Source organism: Peromyscus leucopus, chromosome 5, assembly GCF_004664715.2.
Source record: "Peromyscus leucopus breed LL Stock chromosome 5, UCI_PerLeu_2.1, whole genome shotgun sequence".
NCBI classification, from domain to species: domain Eukaryota; kingdom Metazoa; phylum Chordata; class Mammalia; order Rodentia; family Cricetidae; genus Peromyscus; species Peromyscus leucopus.
Window position 1 is genome coordinate 82,196,271 of NC_051067.1, and position 18,697 is coordinate 82,214,967.

The 18,697-nt window shown below is 44.4% G+C and overlaps 1 protein-coding gene across 10 annotated transcripts in view; it reads left to right on the forward strand.

The window, feature by feature from the left end:
* Positions 1-18,697, forward strand: part of Chd9 (chromodomain helicase DNA binding protein 9) — a 229,473-nt gene that overhangs the window by 56,089 nt on the left and 154,687 nt on the right. Inside the window, exon 1 of one of the 10 annotated variants that reach the window (XM_028871522.2) lies at positions 18,464-18,542. The exons of 8 other annotated variants lie outside the window; for them this stretch is intronic. The gene's annotated coding sequence lies outside the window, so the exon portion shown is untranslated. Of the gene's footprint in view, positions 1-18,463; positions 18,543-18,697 lie in introns of those variants that run through there. One more of the 10 variants, XM_028871525.2, reaches the window with a different exon arrangement.

Here is an 18,697-nt window from a genome sequence, read left to right on the forward strand (position 1 = left end):
TCCGCGGAACCTATGTAATGGAAAGAGAAGAACCAATTCCTGCAAATGATCCTCTGACCACCACTCCCACCATACATAATAAGAGTGTATGCACACTTGCACACCCCCCAAAATAAATAAATAAAATGTCACACACATGTACTCACCACCACCAATCAGAAACTACCCAAACTTTTGAAATAATGGTCACTTTGTTATGTGGGCTTGGGTAGGACAAGTTCATTTGTTTAACAAACATTTATGGAGTACGCACTGTGAGTCTGGGTACTGTCACAGCACTGGGAAGATGGCAGTGAACAAATAGAAAATTTTATGCCCTGGAGCAGAGGAGGGAGAGGACAATAAAAGGACAATCCCGGAATGGAGCCTGTTCTCACGGCAGCACTGAGAATGGTGTGCTGCCTGCAGGAGATGGGCTGCTGGGGCGCTGGCTTTCACTGGAGATCAAACACTGCAGCTTGGACAGGCTGGGTAAGGCGGCAGCCCTGAGCCACGCTCCAGCTCTGTTGTATGGTTTAATGATGTACCTGGGAGGAGGAGGGGGAGGAGGAAGAGAAGGGGGAGGAGAAGAGAAGGGGGAGGAGAAGAGAAGGAGGGAAGAGGAGGAGGAGGAAAGGGAGGAGGAGGGGGGGGGGGGGGGGGGGGAGGAGGAGAAGGAGGAAAGAGAGGAGGAGGAAAGGGAGGAGGAGGAGTTGGGCCTGTTAGGAGTTGTGCTGTTGCCTGTCAATGGGGACATACACAGAAAACAGAATCAACAGTCTCAGAAAAGCAAACAAGGTGGGAAGCCTGAGAGTTCGTCCTCTTCTTCTTTCCTTCCTTCTTTTTTTTTTTTTTTTTTTTTGTTTGTTTATTTGGCTTTTTATGATTGTTTGATTTGTTTTTAAGAGCTGGCTTAGTGGTTAAAAACAGAAGCACTGACTGCCTTCCAGGGGGCCTGGGTTCAATTCCCAGCCCCCACCTGGTGGCTAGCCTTCTATGATCCTGGTTCCAAGGGATCCAACAGTTTCTTCTGGCCTCCACTGGCCCTGCATGCACATGGTGCACAGACATCCACCCAGGCAAAACTCCCAGATATATAAAAATAAATATGCATGTTGGCCTGGAACTCACTAGGTAGCTCAGACTGGCCTTGAACTTGCTTATTTGGTTGGTTGTTTTGTTTTGATTTGTTTTGTTTTGTTTTGTTTTTGGGTGGTGGTAGTTCAAGACAGAGTCTCACTATGTAGCTCTGGCTTTCCTGGAACTCACTCTGTAGACCAGGCTGGCCTGAAACTCACAGAGATCCTCCTGCTTCTGCCTCCTGAGTGCTGGGATTAAGTCATGTGCCACTATGCCTGGCTTGGCTTTAAACTTGCAATAATCTTTCTGCCTCAGTTTTCCATGTGTTAGAATCACAGGCCTGTGTCAACTGTACAGAAAAACAGCATTATTTCTGGCAGCATTTACTCCATCTTGGAGATCTGATAGTTCCCTCTGTACCCTTGATTTATCTTTGTTGCTAAAAATTCACTTCTTCCAAAAGCTTCTGTGGCTGTAAGGTTTAGACCATAGCAACAAACATAAATGTTCACAGGGAACAGACCAGAATGGGCACAAGCGAGTGTAACGCAGTAGAGACAGGTGCCAGTTATGGAGTGTGTACTTCTGCTCAGTCTGAGGATGGTACTGAGCATGGCAGAAGAGCTCAAGGTCACTAGATTTCTAAAAAGCTTCAAGTCTGAGCTTTTAGATAAAACATTCTGATTTTTAAATGTTGGCAATTGAGGTGTGCAGATGAGTTTATGATCTTTGACATAAACAAATAAGTTTTGCATAAACCAGGACCATTATTTAAAAAAAAAAAAAAAAGGCAGGCAAGTGCCAGGCATGGCAGCATATGCTTCTGTAGCTCCTGGGAGGCCAATGCAAAAGAGTCTTAGGCTTAAGGGCAGCCTGGGCTACAAAGGGAAACCATAACTCACAAAGCAAGGAAGAAGAGGCGGGCAGGCAAAAGACAGAAATTTGATCAAACTGATAGCTGGGGAATGTAAATGTATTAGGGAGTTGACCCGTTGCCAGGGTTCTGTCCCATCTGCTCAGATCCCAGGTTATTTTGGAGAAAGTAGCAACATCTGAGTCATTCTAGTAGAGTGGGAAAGATGTGCCACTGAGGGTAAGCCCCTCCAGTGAGAACTCTAATTTCCTCTTCTACAGAGTGGCTGGAGTCAAGGGTTTTCAGTATATGTCCACCTAAGCCCAGCAAGTCTTCAGGGATGCCCCCCCCCCCAGCTGGGGAATGGTGGGGTACCCCGGAGGCTTTTCAGAACCTCAGCTCAGCCTTTCTTCTATTTTCTCTTCACGGTTTGCTTTTTCAGTTTTGTATCTTGGAACTCTGCCAAAAGTTTAAAAATAAAATCTTTCTGAAGAGTTTCCCTGTTTTTCTAAAGTTTGAAAATCTGGATTAGAGGCTCAGCTCTGCTGTAAGGTGTTATTAGCTTTTCTTCATTTGTCCAATGCTGCTGTCTGCTTCCAGGTGTCACTAGGTCTATCCCCAGGCACAAATGAACAAGTCACTCTCAAATGCTTTAGGGGGTGCAGCTCAGTGGTGGAGCAAGGACCAAGTCAGTTTGTTTACCCACACATGCATGTGTGCAAGAGCACATATGCATGCACTATACACACCTCACACACATGCTCATATACCAATGCACAAACATAAACATATATGCACGCACGAGCGTGCGCGCGCGCACACACACACACACACACACACACACACACAGAATTATAAGAAGATTCTGAAATGTAGTTCAATAGATTTTTTATATATATATATATATTTTTTTTTTTTTGAGGTGGTCTCAGTAAGTAGCTCTGGCTGTCCTAGAACTTCCTATGTATATCAGGTTGGCTTTGAACTCACAGAGATCCACCTGCCTCTGTCTCTCCAGTGCTGGGATTAAAGACATGCACCACCACATCCAGATTTTATTTATTTATTTATTTATTTATTTATTTATTTATTTATTTTGCTTTTTAATTGACAAGCAGATGTAACACGAATTGTTAGAAGGTCTTTTTAATAAAAACAACCCAGGAGCCAGGTATTGGGGTGAATGCTGAAAGATCAGAGAAACAGAGCAAGCCACATCTAGCCTCACCTCACCAATTCCTCATCTGATCTCATTTCCTCAAACTGAAAGCTTGTGTCCTCATCCAAATGGATCTCAGCTGAACTGCTGCTCAAAAGCCTAAAAGCTTAATCAGGCTCTAGTTCCTGGTCCTCACGCCTTATATACCTTTCTGCTTCCTGCTGTCACTTCCTGGGATTAAAGGCGTGAGTCACCATGCCTGGCTGTTTCCAGTGTGACTTTGAACTCACAGAGATTCAGACGGATCTCTGCCTTCAGAATGCTAGGATTAAAGGTGTGTGTGCCACCATTTTCTGGCCTCTATATCGAGTGGCTGTTCTGTTCTCTAAGCCCAGATACATTTATTAGTGTTCTCAATATATTGGGGAACACAAAATCACCATCAACAGATATGTTCTTATTTCTAGTATTATGCTCCTTAGAAACAGCATAATCATATTTGCTACTGAAAAGCTTTTCTGGCCATACATGGTGGTGTATTATCTGTATGGTGGTGTATCTGTATGGTGGTATATCATCTGTATGGTGATGTGTCTGTATGGTGGTGTGTCTGTATGGTAATGTGTCTGTTTGTAGTCCCTGTTACTTGAGAGGCTGAGATTGGACTTAGATTCAGGAATTTGAGGCCAGCTTGGGAAATAGAAAAACCCTGTCAAAACAAATAAAAACATAAGGAACCACCATCAATAAAAGAGAAATAGATCCACTAGCAACAGAGCCTTGTGGAAACATGTGCTTTGATAAAACAGATCAACATTTCTCAGAGATTTCCAACCTTCAGTCACTTTGCTCAACTTAAACAATACTACTAATCACTCGAAAATGTTATCTGGGGGCTGGAGAGATGGCTCAGGGGTTAGGAGCACTGGCTGCTCTTCCAAAGGACCCGGGTTCAATTCCCAGCACCCACATGGCAGCTCACAAGTGTCTGTAACTCCAGTTCCAGCAGATCTGACGCCTTCACACCAATGTGCATAAAATAAAATAAATTATAAAAAAAAGTTCAAGGTCATCCACCACTACATAGATAATTAAAAAAAAAAGTTATCTGGACAGCTGGGTGTAGTGGTCTGAAGCCTATAATCCCTGCAATCCCTGTACTTTAGAGGCCCACAACAGAGCATCAGAAGTCCAACGCTCATCTAGACTAAACACACACACACAGAGCTATAAATTGTTGATAATAATTTATGGTGACTATGTATAAGGCTCAGAATATTAACTATGTAAAAAAGATATATATTTTTGTCTTTGTTGTGATAATAGAGAAACTAAGGCTAGATGAGGCCCAGGCTTGCCTGGACCACCAAGACTGTAATGCATACCTGTCCAGCATGTTTTCCCTAGGCTCCCTCTAAGGTTGCTGGTAACTTTGAGAAGTCGGGTGGCAGGAAGACTCTTGTTTGAAGCTATCTTCAGATTCTCTAGCAAACTGCTTTCAACTTTAGCTTTCTATATCTTCTTAGCTACTAAAAATGCCTTGAATAGAAGGTGCTAACACACAACTGTTTTTGTTCACTGCCTTAATCTTGACCGATCAGAGGATCTGTGCATTTAAATTACCCCCTCCAATGACCTGGATTTCTTCGGTGGAAATGAAAGAACTTTAGATCTGGGGTGGAATCCATTATTCCTGCTGGGTTTCCCATGATGCAAAGGAACCTGTTTTTCCACACCTAGTTTAAGGGTTTCAGGGTCCCTAGTGGTGAGTATATGTGGAGAAGATGTCATAAAGTCACAAAATTATTGATTGCAAGACTTTTTTTTTAAACGTAGCACTTTGCTGGGCACAAGGGATCCTATCCTGTATCCTTCCTTAGCTGCTAATCTCCTAGCATGTAGCAGCCGCAGGTAGGGTGGGGCAATACAATTAGCTTCCTAAATTATGGCCTTCTATTCCATCTAGTATCTTTTTTTTTTTTTTTTTTTTGAGACAAGGTTTCTTTGTGTAGCCCTTGCTTCCTGGAACTCACTCGGTAGACCAGGCTGGCCTCGAACTCAAAAGAGATATGCCTGCCTCTGCCTTCCAAGTGCTGGTACTAAAGGAGTGTACCACCATCCCCAGGCTCCACCTAGTATTTTAACTAATATGCTAAACACAGAGACAGGGTCTCACTATGTAGCCCTGGCTGATCTGGAACTCTGTGTAGACCAGTCTGGCCTCCAACTTACAGAGCTCCATTTGCCTCTGTCTCCCGAGTACTAGGATGAAGATGCGAGCCATCACTCCTATCTGAGACACCATCCCCCACAAGTCTGTAAATTTAAGGGATTTCCTTTGCCCTGCTGGCTGAGGTTTGGATCTCCACTATAGTCTAGCTTCTTCCACCGTGAGTGGACAGTGTTTTCAGATGACTCGATGAACCTGAAGCAGGCCTTAGCACCTGTCTAACAAACCTGAGTTCCAGCCCAGTTTTCTTTCCCACCTAACAGTCAGCACTGATTTTTTTCCTTTAAATTTGCCTCCAAGACAGAAGACTAGTAATTTTCACTTGCACACTCTACGACTTACAGAGAATGCTTATGAGCCCGTTTAGAAGGAACGACCTGAAGGCAGGCAGCTTAGGTGTTCATCTCACTCCACAGGTGAGAAAATTTGCTGATCCGTTAGTCAGCGACAGCTTGCAGTGCAGTCAGATCATTCTCTTCTCATCCTTAGCCTTTGCGTTTTATTATAATCCTCTGGCCTTTTGATGTATGCGAGTTTGTGTATTGTTGTTTTGAGTCAGGGTCCCACTGTGGAAACACATAGGCCTGCCTGGCCTCTGAACTCACACTCTTTGGCTAAGGCTAGCCTGAGGCCCATGATCTTCCTCCTCAGCCTCCCAAGCCAGGAGCTGAGAGGTACCACAGCCGGCTTATCATTTGACCTTACTAATTGGAAAAGGAGAATGGCTTCTACTTTCTTTCCACTGAAAGCCATTTCCTCCCTCCTCCTCTCCCTTTCTCCTCCCCCTCCCTTTTGCCCTTTAGAAACAGGATCTTATTTTGTAGCCCAGGCTGGCCTAGAAATCTCAACCCTCCTATTTCTTGAGTGCTAGAATTATAGACATGCTTCATCTTGTCAAACACGTGGGACAAGGGTGCCGCCACTCAGCAACACCCCTAAAGCAGCCTACAGTGGTGTTTTCCTCTCTTGTCTGCACAAGTCACCGTGTGAAGAGTTTTAACATCTCGATGCCAACACCCATCGCCTCTAGGTGTGGGTAGGTAGGGCATGAGTAGAGACAATTTTCAAGTCTCTCTGAAGATACTCTTGGGCAGTGTCTTCGTCCCTTTTCTGTTGCTGTGACCAAATATCTGATCCTGGGTAGATTAGGAAGTTATGTGGCTCGTGGTTCAGGAGGCCAAAGGCATAGCACTTGGGGCTGCTTTCTTGTCTAGTGAAGGTCCTCTTACAACATCATGATGTGGCAGTAGACATCACATGGTGAGATCGAGCAAATAAATTGGTCCGCATCTGTCTTATAAAGCCATCAACACCATCGTGGAGGCCCTCACCCCCAATGACCCCATCTAATCCTAGTTTTAAAGGCCCTCTCTCCTAATGCCATCAGCATATGGAATTGAAGATTTTATTTCTACCCTGTGAAACTTTGAGGGACATACTCAAACCGTAGCACACAGCAAGGCTTTTAAATTTTTTAATTTAATTTATTTACTTATTTTATCGTTTTTGGTCTCACTACACAGCCCAGACTGGCTTTGAACTTATTATGTTAGCTGAGTCTGATCTCAAACTTGTGATCCTCCTGCCTCATACATGCTGAGGTTATAGATTGGAGACAGCATGTTTGACTCATAAAATAAGGTTTGAGAAATTCTTAAATTTTTTTATTTTGTAGGACTTGGTGGCACATGCCTTTAATCCCAGTACTTAGGAGGCAGAGGAAGGTGAATCTCTGTGTAGTCTACACAGTGAGTTCTAGGACAGCCAGAGGTACACAGAGAAACCCTGTCTTAAAAAGTAAAAGAAAAGAAAAAATTATTTGATTTTTATGTGTTAGTGTTCTGCTTTCACGAATGTCTGTGCACCACATTTGTGCCTGATACCAGCAGAGGTCAAAAGAGGGCATTGGATTCTGCAGGACTGTAGTTGCAAATGGCTGTGAGACACCATGTGGGGTGCTGACTACCAAACCTGGGTCCTTCCCCAGAGCAACCAAATGTTCTTAAGCAGTGAGCCACCTCTCTAGCCCCTGGAGTTGAAAACTGTTGATAGCGGTGTCCAGTGTCCAAAGCTTGTTAAAGGGCAGGTGTTTTGTTTTTCCCATTTCTGAGCCCAGAGCATCAAGCATGTTAGGCAAGTGCTGCACCACCCAGGTATCTCACCAGCCCCATGGCAGCAACAGTTGTCTCTGCTAGAATATTCGATGTACCTTAAGGAACGACTCATTCTGTGTAAAATACACATTTATGGAGCAGCTGGCTACTGGGAATACTGAAACTGTTTATGCCTCAAGCTATTTTCTTTCTAGTAGATGGAGACAAATAGTAAATAGGTAATCAGGATGGGGTAAGTGGCAAAAAGGGAACCGGGGCAAAGGAAGGCTAACAGGAGGTACCAAGTTCCTCTCAAGACCTGGGGGTGGAGGAGGGGCGTCTAAAGCTTCTGTAAATAGATGAAGAGGCCCAGACAAGGAAGGCTGTGTACTTAAGGAGAGAAAAGACTCACGCTGCTCTCAGTTATCTAGAAAGGGATTAGCAGGTAGTGAGAAGTGGCAGCCGACCTTTCTTATCATTTACACAAATGACTCAGTATGTCCTTGCCAAATAATACACACTCTGCAAAGGAACCACACAGAGAAACATCCCTCAGGAACCAGGGTGATGTGCATCAGACAATGACGCTGTCACTTTACTAGCCTCAAATTGCTGCTGATGACAAAAGTTTTGACATTAGACTAAAGGAAAAGATGCATTACACATTTGATAGTCAGAGGATTTTGTCTAATCCCTTAGTCTTTTATCCTCTTGCCAACCATCGCTTGAAAATAGGCTGTTAGTGTGCAGGAATATGGAGTACATGCTATCAAGTTTGGGGGGTATAGCTCAGTGGTAGAACAGATACAAGACCCTGGATTCAATTGTCAGCACTGAAGAAAGGGGGGGGGGAGAATAAAGTAGAATCCAGATTGTCAATGAGGCAAACTGGACCTAGACATTTACATTTGGTTCTCTGATACACATATATTCTCTCTCTCTCTCTCTCTCTCTCTCTCTCTCTCTCTCTCTCTGTGTGTGTGTGTGTGTGTGTGTGTGTGTGTGTATGTGTGTGTTCTCCTATATCCTAGGCTGGTCCATACTCCTTATGTAGGCAAGGATTACTTTGGATTTATGAACCTGCCCCAGATTTCCAAGTGTTAGGTTTATAGTAGGCATATGTCATTATGCCCAGTTTATTAATGCTGGGGAACCTAACCCAGGGCTTCATGAATGCTAGGCAAAAGATCTACTATCCGAGCTACAGCACCAGCCCCTCTGGTTAACTCCCTCTCTGTCTTTCTCTGTCTCCATCTCTCTGGTGAAAGTGGTGGTGGTAGTAGTGGTGATAGATACTACCACCAGGTTCTCAAGCATAGGGTCTCATGTCGATGTAGCTCAGGCTGGCCCTTAACTTGCTATGTTATTAAGGCTGACTTTGAACTGCTGGTCCTCTTACCTCTGCCTCCTAAGTGCTGAGGTTACAACTGTGCACCACCATTTCCTACTATGTCTTAGCCAACGTAGCCCCTTTTAATTTGCCCCATTCTAGAAAAATCCTGAAAGGACACCAGTAGGGCTTTTTCTTGTTTTCTTAAAAAGTTTAAGTTTTACTTTATGTATGTCTTGCCTGCTTGTGTGCCTGGTGCCCACAGAGACAGAAGAGAGCATTGGATCCAGTGGGACTGGAGTCACAGGCAGTTGTGAGCCACCATGTGGGTGCTGGGAATTGAACCTGAGTCCTCTGGAAGAGCAGCCTGTGCTCTGAACCTCTGAGCCATCTCTCCAGCCCCCAAAAGAACTTTTCTTTTCTTCTTGTCCTTCCTGTCTTTCCTTCCTTCTTTCCTTTCTTTCTTTTTCTGTTTTTGAGAGACAGCCTGTAGGCTACACTGGCCTCAAAGTCACAAAGAAATCCCCCTGAATGCCAGGATTACAGTAGGCACCCAGGTCCCCGAAGTTCAAAAGTGATAATTATATGGTAGTCACATTACCCGGGTTGTGATGGTGACTTGAGGATACATGTACATTCCAATCCCCAGGGTAATAGCCACTAACTGTGTGCATTTTTTACATACTGCCTATATGTAAATAAAGTTGGAGGGAAAATGAATATAATTTTTAAGTTATTTTTATTAACTTTGCAAATATACAAGAATAAAAGAAAAATTAGTAATTATAAGGCAAGAAAAAGATTGAGGCCAGGTGTGGTGGTGCATGCCTTTAATCCCAGCGCCTGGGAGGCAGAGGCAGGAGGATCTCTGTGAGTTAGAGGCCAGCTCAGTCTACATAGCAAGTTTCTGGACAGTCAGGACTAAATAGAGAAACTCTTTCTTAACCCCAACCAAAAAATATTGACCCTATAATCTGAAAAAAGAGGGAAAGGAAAGCATGCAGGACTATGATGTGGTCATTGTTAGAGGAAAGGATTTGTTTTTTTGTTTTCACACCCATGAGAATCTAAGCCAAGGCCTTGTACATACTAGACAAGTACTAGGCAACTGACTAGAAAAATACATTATTGGGCTGGAGAGATGGCTGAGTGGTTAAGAGCTCTTCCAGAACCTGGGTTCACTTCTCAGCACTCACATGGCAGGTCACAACTGTCTGTAACTCCAAGATCTGACACCTTCATACAGATGTACATGCAGGCAAAATACCAATGCACATAAAGTAAAAATAAATATATTAAAAAATACAATATTATGGTTTCCATCAGACTTTTGTTTTGTTTGTTTGTTTGTTTTAGACAATATCTCATTATGTAGCTCTAGCTGGCCTGCCCAGAACTTATTATGTAAACCAAGCTGGCCTCAAACTCACAGAGTTCCTGCTGCCTCAGTTTCCCAAGTGTTGGGGTTAAAAGCGTGTGCCACCATACCCAGCTCCATCAGTTTTAAGGCTGAGTGGTAGGGGTCACACATGCTTTTAGAGTACAACAACCACAGTACCTGTAAGTGATGACTGTTACCAAAATTAATTATCAGGAGTTCATGAGCTGATATTTGCCTGCTCATAAAATAATTTGCCATGAGGTCAGAGGATGGTGTCTGTCATGTTCATTGTTATATTCCTGGCAATGAATATTCCCGTGTCTGACTTACCAACAGGTGTGTTGGATGCATTCATTTTTTCAAATTTCAGCCAGATTTTAATGATTCTGAATTCCTTCCAAGCTAGACACAGACCCAGCTTTCCTCAATGGGACATATCATACAGGAGAGTGTATATGGCCCCAGTAGAAGAAGCAAATGCATAGACGGAATTGGATACTCAGGGATAGCATCCAAACTTCTTTTCCCTGAAGATATAAGGCTGGCACAAGCAGCTTTATATAAAAGCTCACTGCATGAGATTTGAACTGTCAAGCAGGACGAGGCTTTGAAGTATCTTCCTGGATACGAGAAGGGGATAAACTAGATAAAGCCTGAGCATTCTAAGATCTGCCCCAATCAAATGGGCCTAGGAGTAAGAACCCGAAAAGCATCTTCCTGGCTGGAGGAGCCCCTTGGCTGCTGTCCTTCTCTGCCAACACTAGATTGGAAAACAGTGCTAACTAAGCATGCTCGGAAATGCTGGGCAGTGTGCTTCATCCACAGCTAAAAACGTTTGTCTGCCCTCTGCTAGAGAGCCTGGAAAAGAAACGTAAAGAGCTTTGTGGGGATAGCCTTCACTTCTATCTAAGAAAAGCCACATGTTCTTCCCTGAATCAAGGCAATTTCACAACTCCCAGGGAGCTACTGGGAAATGAACATCTACTCACTGATGAATCAACCAGACCCCTTTTCCCGTTCTTTCTCTGGAGCAGAGTATGTGAGTTGCTCAAGCTACCTTTAGTGTAACAGCAAGATAGACACAATGTTGTTTTCTACAGTATAATGGAGTAATATATTCAAGTTAGGAACTTACATACAATGTATAAAATATTTAAGAAGCATACTTTTAGCATTAATAAGTACATATTATTGATCTGTAAAAGAACAACTTTTTTAAAAAATTTATTTTATGTGTATGGGTGCTTTTGGTACCTGTGGAGGTCAGAAGAGAGTGTCAGATACCCTGGAACTGGAGTTGTGAATGGTTGTGAGCCACTTCATGAGTATGAGAATCGAACCTTGGTCCTTGTTGGAAGAGCCACAAGTGCTCTCAACTGTGGAGCCATCTCTCCAGCCCATTGTTAGTTCTTCTGAGACAGGATTTCTCTCTGTAATCTAGTCTAGACTCAAACTAACTGCAGTCTTCCTGCCCCAGCCTCCTGAGGGCTGGGGTTACAAGCTGCTGTTAGTGAGCACCATATTTCCAAAGCTCATCCTTAGACCATCTATCAGTACTTAATTCTACCACTGTTTGTCCATTCACCAGGTAATGGTCAGTTGGATTAGTTCTACTTTGAGATTATGAGAATAAGTCTGCTGTGAACATTTGTGAACAGGTTTTTATGAGGATAATTTTAATTCCTTCTGTGTTGCTGTGTCATGTGGTAACTGTGTTTGGCTTTGGAAAGATGTTTTGTTGAATAGCTGTATCGTTTTACATTTCTAGCAGCAATGTGAGGGCTCCTAGTTTCTCCAGCTCTTCTTGCTCTATTCCCTTTATGATTATATCCATCCTAGTGGATGGAAAGCGGTTTGGATTTGCATTTTTCTAACAGCTAATGTGTTGAGCATATTTCCATGTGCATATTGGCTATTTGTATGTACTTTTGGAGAAATGTGTATCTAGTTGCTTTGGCCACTTTCAAATTGAGTTTCTTACTTGTTTGTTTTGAGACTGTCTCATGCATTCAGTGTGGCCCCAAACTCACTATGTTTACAGAAAGACCTGGAGATCCTTCCTGACTTTTTTTTTTTTTTTTTTTTTTTTTGGTCTTGATAGTTCGGTCACCATTTTTCCATGGAATCACTAGCTAAATTCCATTCCACTACGAGGGGTTTAGGAAGAACTTCCAAAATGCATCCATATTTGCTAATAATAAAACATGCCTGGGCTGGGGATGTAGCTAAGTGGGACAGTACTTGCCTAGCATGCACATGGGCTTGGCCTCAGTTCTCATAGGTGCAAAAACCAAAACCAAATCCTTTTCTCTAACAAAGACCATCTCATAGTCCTACATGGTTTCCTTTCCCTCTTTTTAAAATTATAGTGTCAAATTTTATTTTATGTTCTTGGTGGGGATGTTTGTTACAGGGTCTCTCTATTTAGTCCTGGCTGTCCTGGAACTTGCTATATAGATGAGGCTGGCGTCATCTCACTGAGATCCTCCTGCCTCTGGCCTCCCAAGTATTGGAATTTCAGGTGTGCATTCTCAGAAATTTATTGTTGGTTTGTAAGAGCCCTTTCTTTATCCTGGATACTATACTATATATTAAGTATATGGTTTTCTCTTATCTGTATTTCTTCTCCTTCCTTCTCTTCCTCTCCCAGTCTCTACTTCTTTCTCTGCCTCCAGAGGCTTACTCTGTAGCTCAGGCTAGCCTGGAACTCCTTATCTATGTAGTCTAGGATGGCCTTGGATTTGCAGCAGCCTTTCTGTCTTAGGCTCCTTTGTACTGGGGTTGCTTTCGAGAGCCACCAAGCTTGTTCTTTTGGGTTGATTTGTTTTCCAAGACAGGGTCTCTCAGTGAAACAGCCCTGACTGTTCTGGAGCTAGTTCTGTAGACCAGGCTGGCCTCAAACTCACAGAGATTGGCCAGCCTCTGCCTCCTAAATGCTGGGATTAAAGGTATGTGCCACCACTGCCTGATTCTTTACATTTATTATTATTATTTCTTTTTTTAATTTTATGTGTATGGATGTACCTGGTACCCAAAGAAAAGATAATCAGATCCCCTGGAACTAGAGTTAGAGACAGCTGTGAACTGCTGTGTAGGTGCTGTGGAAGAGCAGTCAGTGCTCTCAACCACTGAGCTACTTCTCCAGTTTGCCCTCACCTTGCTCTCTTCAGACAGGACCTCATGTTGTCCAGGCTGGCCCCTTGGGCTTTGTACATGATGGACAAGAACTCTACCAATGGAACTATATCTCCAGTCCTCCTTTCACTTTTTTTTCTTTCTTTCCTTTTTTTTGGGTTTTTTTGAGACAGGGTTTCTCTCTGTAGCCTTGGTGCCTGTCCTTGATCTCACTCTGTAGACCATAGAGATCCGCCTGGCTCTGCCTCCCGAGTGCTGGGATTAAAGCCGTGCGCCACCACCTCCCGGCTTTTTTTTTTTTTTTTTTTTTTTAAGGAAATGTTTTAGAAATTATCTTTATTTATTGGGATGGGGAGGTCAGAGGTCAGAGGGAGTTAGTGCTGTCTTTCTATCATGAGTTCCAGGATCAGACTCAGGTTGTCAAGCTTGCCCAAAGTACCTTACCTGCTGAGCCATCTCTTGGGTCCTCTTTTCACTTTCTTATTGGTTTCTTTGGAAACACAAAAGTTTTTCTATTTTGATAAAGTTCAGTTTATCTGCTCTTGAGTTTGGGGCTCAGTTTTCCAAGTACAACAAAATTGGATTCTCTTTTGTTAGTTTGTTTTGGATGATGTGTGTGAGAAGCCATTGCCTAATCCAAGGTCCCTAAGACCTTTCTCCTCACTCTTGTGTGCTTCTTCCTAGTTAAAATCATATTGCTTCTGTGTAGTATGATCTCTTTGGTTTCTTTGTGTAGTTTGAGGTGGGATCAACTTTATTCTCTAGAATGAGTGGGCCCAAGTATCTATTTGTTTAAAGGACTGTGCTTTCCGGTTGAAATGCCTCCTCCTTCTGTGAACCATACATGGAAGAGTTTATTTCTGGACTTCTTGTTCTGTTATTGATCTATGTGTTTTGTCCTTCCCTTACTACCACACTGTGCTCTTAATTAGTATGGCTTTAAAGAAAGTTTTGTAATTGGAAATATGGATTCTCCGACTGTCCCAGTGTATATGGATTCAGCTTACCTGTCTTGAGACACAGTTGCTTCTAGTCCAGTTTTCCTGCACGGTGTCCCAGCAAACTGTAATAGGTAAGACCATTAGAGTCAGACATGGAACTTCCACCAGCAGCTCTGATTCCAGGGATATTGTATTAAGATAAACCAGGTGCATTCTAGCCAAGATGAAGTCACGTCTAGAACATTGTGAGGGATAGGTACAGTGGCTCATACCTGCAATCCTAGTATTTAGGAAAAAGAGGCAGGAGGGCCAGGAATTCAGTCATTCTCTGTTATATAGTGAATTTAAAGCCAAAAAAAAAAAAAAAAAAAGAGAAAATTGTGGGGATCCAGCTGTCTTGCTTCTGTAAGCAAATATCCCAATCAATTTTACTCTACAATGCAAGGTCTGTGTGACTCTCATTCTTCCATACCATGGCAGAATGGGACCTGTCTTGGTACTCTGACGTTGAGGCATTGGGAATATATGGACATCACTATTCAGGGTTTACAGAAATAAGTTCTAATCCTGAGTTTTGTAGTTTCACGCTTGAGTGTATCAGTTTACTCCCAAACAGGGACTGAAAGGAGGTACTAATAAAATCAGTTATTTATTTGTTTGTTTGTTTTGTCACTTACACCTGTGGTGTCAATTACAAGAAACCAGTACTCAGGTATGGAGGTGCGTCTGGAGAATTACCATTTTTCAAATGTGCAGAAATAGTTTACCAATTTGCTTTGTGGGATATTCTTTTGGTGACCTAAATTGAAATGTCTTTGCAGGGAATTCTCCCTTCTAAGGTGTCAAGTTACTTACTTACTCACCCCTTCAAAATGAAAGTTTTTATAAACATGGAATTGGAAGCTCAAGCTGAAGGCTGGATACAGTATAATGGTTAAGAACTATAGGCGTTGAAACCAGATAGTTCTGTGTTTAAACATTTCTGCCAGTCAGTGACTGTAACTAGGGCAAAATTCTGAATCTGTTTTGTGTATCAAGTGGGGGGAAATCCTTTCCTCGCTGAGCAGCTGTAAAGGATTGTCTAAAAAAGTCAAGGTAGAATGAAATAACAACTATCAACAGCACAGTGCCTGCGTATGGCTACATTTCAGTAATTGTCATCTACTGTCGGATGCTTCATTCAGGGAGGGGAAGTAGCTGTGTCACTCCGACGGCTTTCTGGTGATCTGGATCATTGTGGCCTTGCTTCGAGATACACTGTGTAGGAATGGATCTGTTTTTTTCATTGGTGTGGGAAGGGGTCCCTGCCCAGGTCCATTGTGGCCACCACTTGGCTTTGGACATCCCATGACCTGATAAGAACAGTCAGCTACTGTTAGTAGGTTTGTTTTTTTCTTTGTTTGTTTTTCTGAGACAGGATTTCTCTGTGTAGCCCTTGCTGTCCTGGAACTCTCTCTGTTGACCAGGCTGGCCTCAAACTCATAGAGATCCACCTGCTTCTGCCTCCCGAGTGCTGGGATTAAAGGCCTGGGCTACCACCACCAGCCGGTAGTGTTACTAGGCTTTGATGCTGTTCATGATATGGCTCCTTGCTGATTTCAATTACAGAGTGTTAACATGGACCACGTTGCTTCAGAATCATCCTCTGCTATAACTTTTTGGGAATCCATGTATCAAGAAATATCACTGAGAGTACCACTAGGATTTAATAGATAGATGGCCTCACTTGTGATCTCAGCAATTGGGAGATAAAGATGGGGAAGACCACACATTCGAGGCTAGCCTAGGCTACATAGTAAAACCCTGTCTCAACAAAACACAACAACAGCAACACAGTGAAAACCAGTAACTGTATAGCCAAAATTAGCATCGTGAGAATACATTGGAAACGTTGTGGGGAAGATGAGCCATACCCCAAATAAACAAATTCCTGAAATCTTGATAGTTTAGGGCCAGCAAGATGATTCAGTTAGGTAAACACAATATCTTGAAAGTCCAATTGGATGATTTTGATCCCCAGAACCCATATGGTAGGAGAGAACTGACTCCCTTGAACTGTCCTGTTTTGCTACACACATGCTGTGGCAAGCCCATGCACTCATACAATAAATATGTGTAATGAATTTTGAAAATTTTTATAATTTGAACTTTAATTTTGAGTGTTATAAAAACGCCAAAAAAGTTAAAAAAAATAAATTAAAAAAGAAGTAAGTTATTTGGTTAAAGCATTGATAAATTAGCAGTGATCGAGACATAAAAAATAGGTTAAAATAAACAGTATTGTGGAGGCTTTTATTATAGGGATAAATTCTACACATATTTGAGGGCACTCACAGATTGTAATGGAGTAAAGCAATGTTGATAATTGTTGATGCTGTGTAATCACTATACATAATTTCCAGAAAGCTGTGTTCAAGAGACCATGAGTTTTCCATCGGAGATGGGGTGGAAAGTTCTTTAAAGTATTCCAAAATCTATATGGAATAATTTCTGCAATGCCAGACAAATGGTACTGGCCTTAAATTCGACTCAAATTATGTTTGCAAAATAGAACACTGTACAAATAAGCAGTGTAGGGAGGTCAAAGTTCTGAGAGTCTGACTGCCCATGGTATTTTCCTTCAGTATGACTCTTGTTGTTATAAAGTATCCTTTAAGGGAAGCACAGCTGAAATTGTAACCTTTCTTTCTGGCACCTTTTCCTCCCAGCTGTCAGTATCTCAGTGGGGAGGATCTACTCCGGCAATCCTGAGTATTCCCTCATCTAAAGAATGAGATGACTTAGGCAGAAGATGTAGCACCCTGTAGAGTGCTGATTAGCATGTGGAAAGCCCTTAAAAACTTGGCTTCAGGGATGACTCAGCTGGCAAGAGTGCTTGCTGCCAAGTCTGATGACCCTAGTTTGGCCACCAGAATCCACGTGGTGGAAGGACAGCACGGACTCCTGCCAAGTTGTCCTCTGGCCATCAGATGCCCCCTCTCCCATAAATAAATGTATAAAAATTTTTAATTAAAAAATTCATCATGTATACCGCAGCACAAACCAGGCACAAACCAGGAACACTGTTTCCTGTGGAGCCTCACGTTCAGGAGATTTTGGGTGCCTGTTAAGTCCCACCCACACTGTATTTGAAAACAGCAAGCAGTTTTGAACAAACAGATAGGTTTGCCAAAGTCCAAACATTCAGTTATTTTATCTGTCTTAAACCTAAATATGGACTGAAAAAAAATTAATTAGGTTATAAGGTCAGCTCTGGGTCTGAAGGTAGAGACTGATAGAATTTTAGAGCTGGAGGGCTTTTAGAAGACATGTCTAGCCTCTTCGTTTTACAGAAGAGAAAACCAAGGCCCTGAGACATATTGAGACAATGTAGGTCACTCAGTTAATTAGTGACAGAAGGAACTCCTGTGTCCCAGCGCCTTCCGAAGACAGTGGTTTTCAAGTGCATGCTCAATTCCTCAACCAGAGCGGCACGCCTATCATTTATTGATGCAACCCCTCTTTCGTTTTCCTTCCCCTTTCTGCAACGTGAGTCCTGAACCCGGGGCAGCCCTCTCACTGGAGGCACGCTGTCGCGTGGATTGGGACTCGGTCCCGGTGCCCTTTTCGCGGCAGGTGCTCCACACCTGGCTTTCACCGCTGCATCATCGGTGGCGGCGGCCTTCACAGGGTTCCCGATTTTATAGCACACGCGTGTCCCGGGGGGGAAGGGGGCTTGGCGTGCACCGAGGACGTGGTGGGTCGGAGCCCACGCGGCTCACAAGGGCTTCCCGAGCCGGTGTGAGTGACCTCGGCGCCGACCCCGCGGGCCGCCGGCAGCCGGGGCGTGCCCGCGGGGCCTGACGTGGCGGGGCCTGACGTGGCGGCGGGGGAGAGCCGGCTCTGCACTGCCCCACGCTCCGGCCAGAGGGCGCCCGGCCACAGCCCTTCCCCGCCCCGAGGCCGCCCGGGGCGGCGTGGAGGAACCGCGCGGGGGCCGCCCTGGAGCCGAGCAGCTACCCCGCCTCCCGCCGCCCTTAGTCCGGGGTCGGGCCAGGCGGAGGGGAGCGGAGCGGAGCTGCGTGGGTATCCCTCCCTTCTGGGTCGCCCTAGCTGGCCCGAGCGACGACCCGAGCTGCGCCGGTCACGGCCGCCCCTGCGCGCCCGGGCCAATCAGCGGCGCGGGCACAGATATGCAAATGAGACGCCGGTTGCTGCGGGAGTGCCGCTCGCAGGGGCTGGTGGGGTCGCGCTAGGGGAGTGAACCGGGCCAATCAGGCGGGTGCGTGGCGCGCGGGGGGGCGGGGGGGGGCGGCGCCCCTGCTCGCCTCCCTCCTTCGCTCCCGGCCGGGCGCTGACAGGGGGGCCTGGCCGCGCAGCCGGTAAGTGCCGCCGCTCGCCGCTGCCGCCCTCCGCCTCCGGCGTGGGGAGGACACCCGGGGCGCCCCGGGACAGGGAACACCGCTCAACTGGTGGAGACTGGCGGGGGAGGGTCTGTTACCCCGGTGGTCGCCGGAGGCCGCCCCCCGCCCGGCTG